The sequence below is a fragment of the Prosopis cineraria genome, unplaced genomic scaffold (assembly GCF_029017545.1).
Source record: "Prosopis cineraria cultivar Desert tree isolate PC_DT_omini unplaced genomic scaffold, ASM2901754v1 PC11, whole genome shotgun sequence".
Taxonomy (NCBI): domain Eukaryota; kingdom Viridiplantae; phylum Streptophyta; class Magnoliopsida; order Fabales; family Fabaceae; genus Prosopis; species Prosopis cineraria.
The window spans coordinates 39,241,043-39,245,407 of record NW_026555342.1 but is presented as its reverse complement, the minus strand read 5'-3'; the positions used below and the strand labels follow the sequence as shown (position 1 = coordinate 39,245,407).

The window sequence follows — 4,365 nt, the reverse complement described above, 5'->3', positions numbered from 1 at the left end:
CATCACTAAAATAATTATATATAATTCATATATTGTTAGAGGTGGATTATTCTCCCTCTAAATCCGTCTCAAAAATATATATTTTTTAAACAAAATATTTCTCTTCATTCCTCCATTATGTTAATCCTTTGCAAATTTTTGACACTAATTTAATAGCGAGAAAGAAAAATTCATAACAAGATATTGCCTGAAACATAGAACATATAATTTGCTTTAAATACAATAAACAACATATAATAGTTTATAAAAGATGTTACATGGTCTTCTCCTGCCAAAATAAAAGATATCATTGTTCTGCAATTCTTCAAACTAAACCTAACAAGGGGGAAAAAAAACTATCTGCATGAAAAGCTTCAAGCTTATACTTATTCCTAAAATAAAAAAAAAAGCAAAACTGTAATGGTAGGTACAAAACTCACAAAATGCAATCATTACCATATACTTGACGCAAAGTCCCTGTAACATAAACATGAAAAGTAAACATTAAACCAACTTTACATCAATATATATTAAATATAAAACCTTAAGGCAAGGAGTATGTGAAATACTCACCATTCATAAATAGAGAATAAAGTGGACCTTCCATATTTTATTAGAACTTCACTCACTATGGGGTGCATGTATTCACAAAACGTAATTATCAATTTCCTCTTCCATAAACAGCCTCTTATGTTCACTTAAATGCTTCACATTGATACCTTTCCTTTGGACTAAGACCATGTGTATCCTCACAATTATCATACTTCAAGCAGTCAACTCCCTTGAAACATATATGTACAAAACCTTTGAATATTGTCATTGCAACTCTACAGTCACACTAAGAATATAAAAACCAACGAAGGGGCAGAACAAAAACATTACAGAGATGATTACTAAATGCACGTGTGCCATGGTGAAATCTATTTTTACACTTAGGTAAAACAATTTTGGAACTTATTCTAATCGTGAAGATAAAATTGACATAGAAACAGGATAGATTACTTGCATCTGCACTAAAAGTTCAATTTTGATTGTCCTCAAAGATCTTTCAAGATGAAAATCTATAATGAGATCAGTAGGCCAAGTATCAATAAATTTTTGGAAGATGGGACAAGCAACAAGAACATATGAAGACTCTTTGGAAGAAAGCTGCATTCATGCCACGTGTAAATCATAACATTCATGCCTTTTATTTAAGTAGTTTATCTAAAGTTTTTTTAAAAAAAAAAAAAACAAAGAAGACTAATATGGCACCTAAAAGATGTGAAGTTAATTTCCATCCACCGTTTGTCTTGGTGTCACACATGTGCAAAATACAAAATAGTGAACCAAAGAGCACCTTTACAAAGTAAACTTGCCATTACTTCAGAAATCACTGCAAAGAGAAAGAAAAGTAAATATTACTCTACAAATAAGAACAACTCACTTCCATTCTGAAAATTCAGTCCCCAACACAAAAAACACAAACTAATTTGCTGAGTCAATCTTACTATGTGCCATAAGTGGTTAAGAAAACACAAAATTCAGCAAACACTAATGTTTACTGATCTACTCATAAAATAACTCACTTCTAACAGTGATTTCATTATTTCATTTCTATTTGGCACTCTGTTAAGTATTAACACTGTCCACAATCATCAAAAGCTAAATGATATTTTTAAAATTTAACGTGCTGGTCACTTACATGTACTTGGATCAATTCCAAGCTAAGACAAATCTATCTGACCATCCCGAAGTGCCTCTAGAAAAACAAAAGCGCATGATAACACTCTTCATAAATAAAGTGCACAACAAAAAAGATTTTAAATGCATATAAGTAAATGAAGAACTAAAAAACCTCCGCCAAAAGTAGATATATCCATACCTCTGGTAAGTACTAAAAATACATAAATTATATTTAGACTCAAACTAATTAACATAAAATTTACTAACTTCAAAAAACTGAGATACTAGCCTCTCTCTCCTTTTTTGATCAGCTTCCCGAGTTGCAAGCTCTGTTTTTTTCTTAACATATGCAAACTCCACAAAAAAAATTCAGCCCCCGAAAAAAGGCCTAATCTTAGGAACAACTCTACATTTGCAATGCAATTACATTTGTATTCCAAAATAGAAACAAAAACAGGATATAGTATTTTGATCAACTCTAGAAATTAAATCCTAATACATATTAAGAATTAAAAAAATATAACAGGGAACCTCCACTCCAAGCCATGCAGATCCGTTGCCACAAGCTCTTGCGAAGGACATGATTGATTGTAATCTAAAATAAAAGCTCAATTGAATTACTATGAAAGAACTGTTTAAAGCATAATCTAGAAAGACAGGTATTGGTTGTAGCAACAAGCACAGATTTAAGCATAAGGTTAGGCCACCATATTTTGAGACATTAAATATAATTAATATGATCTGACTCAACTTATGCATATGAAAGCACAAGTGAAATTAAAAATGATTGGAGAAACACAAGCACAGGGTTGACTTCACTGCAGCTGCAACATCCTCATCTTCACAGTCAGCATCGATTTTCACCTTCCCATAGTCTTCTCATCCTCATCTTACCTGTAATGTTCTCAAGCACTAAAATTCACTCTTTAGAGCTCCAATCAAATCTTCCTTCCTCTAAATACCATTAACAAATAAAAAGAAAACTTAATGACATACATTCAAGTTTAATAAACTCTTTTCCAATATTAACAATACTGTAATCAACTAAATTCTCAAATCAGCCCAATTTATAACTTTGACCTTTCAATCCTTGAAGTATTGTGTATATATACTTTCTATCCAGCACTTTGTTTATATAATAACTTTTTTTTACTTTCCAACTCTTCTAAAGCACATGTAGTTAAATTTAAATCATGGATGTACACACACACACATCACACTTTACATCCAAGAATCTACAGTGCAAAAATTCAGAGGTGTAGAATAGATAAATCTTAACTCTAACCATTTTCAGACATGCATCAAATATTCCATAGACATCTTCAAGATGTGTGTCTGTGTGTAAACAATTTGGAGCTTGAATTTGGAAACCAAACGATTCCCCCACCCCCCCCCCCCAAAAAAAAAAAAAGATCTCTAATTCCATTCTAACTTTCATTGTAGAAAACAATTGCCTTCCATAGTTCTAATTTACAGCAATACAATCATCACAATATTTTTTTTACCACTATAATTCAAAATTTCTTCTTACAAACATTTTATCAAACACCTCCTAGACATTAGTGTGAACACTGTACATCTAAGTTCTTTCCTCCTCAATCTCATCCTAACATTTTCTAATGTCAATATATGAGTTTATTAAACTTCCCAATTTTCACATAATCAGGAAAATTTAAAAAGAATACGAAAATTCATTATCTAAAAGTTTTCCCAAGCATCATTATTTATCACCAATTTCCTTCATATATACTCCTCTAGCCATAACTAGTTATTTAAATGAGATCTAATCCTCCTTCAAACCTTTCAACAAACACTTAATATGCATCAATTCCTAATTTACTCAATGGAGCTTCTTATCCATCAATCATCTGCCAAAAAAAAAAAAAATTCAGCATCAACATTTAGATTTATCATACTTTTCAAAACCATAGCCCATCAAGAATCAGATTAAGCTCAAATAAAATTCAAATCAACACTATCCTCATCTTGCACGTTAAACTGAAAATTTTCAGCTTATTTAAACCCTTCCTTCCTCATATATACGACACACATAGCAATAAAGAAAGGGAATAATTCACAATTATTGCAATTTAAACACACATACACGAACAGAACCAACAAGGAGGAGGGAGTTCGAAGCTCCTCACCTTCAATCAGCGGCGGAAAGAGCAAGCAGCACCAACTAGCAGTGCAACCATGGGCCAAAAAGAAAAAAGAAGTCCCGTCACACACCCTCACCGCAACTGGAACAGAAAAGGAAGGAGTCGCTGAGAGAGATGGATGAAGTACGCCTCAGCAACAGACATAATAGGGGAGAGAAAGGAGAAGAACTGACAGCGACACTCATACCTGTTGCATGAACCGAGGAGGAAGAGGAATCTCTAGCTTGTTTGTGGTCGCCGGCGATGGATGAAAAGGAATGCGGCGAAGAAAGATTGGAGAAGATACAAAAGGGGTTTGAAGCTCACTCCCTCTCAGTCTCTCCCTGCTAAAGCTGAAAGGATAAGGGAAAGAAATATCCGACTCTTTTTTTGATAAGAAGAAATATCCGACTCTATCTGATCACTCTTCTTGTTTTTTTTTTTTTTTGCCCCTTCTGCTTCTTCTTCTTCTTCTTTTATGGGGTAGAAATGTAATTTCCAGAAGTTGTGGCAAACAAAAAATTCCTGGCCTCGCACCACCAAGATTCGAACCAGGGTTATACAACAAGATGAATTTTCA

At 33.1% G+C, this 4,365-nt stretch overlaps 1 long non-coding RNA gene across 5 annotated transcripts; it reads right to left on the bottom strand.

Moving 5' to 3' along the window:
- Positions 1-267: 267 nt before the first annotated feature.
- LOC129286873 (uncharacterized) lies at positions 268-4,153 on the bottom strand. Of its 5 annotated transcripts, none has more exons than XR_008587527.1 (4): positions 3,994-4,153; positions 1,664-3,887; positions 1,234-1,354; positions 268-760 (listed from the first exon to the last, which is right to left on the bottom strand). It is a non-coding gene; the product is annotated as an uncharacterized LOC129286873 (long non-coding RNA). The 5 variants fall into 5 exon arrangements; XR_008587529.1 differs by having other exon boundaries at positions 1,319-1,354; XR_008587530.1 differs by having other exon boundaries at positions 269-456.
- Between the last annotated feature and the right edge of the window lie 212 nt (positions 4,154-4,365).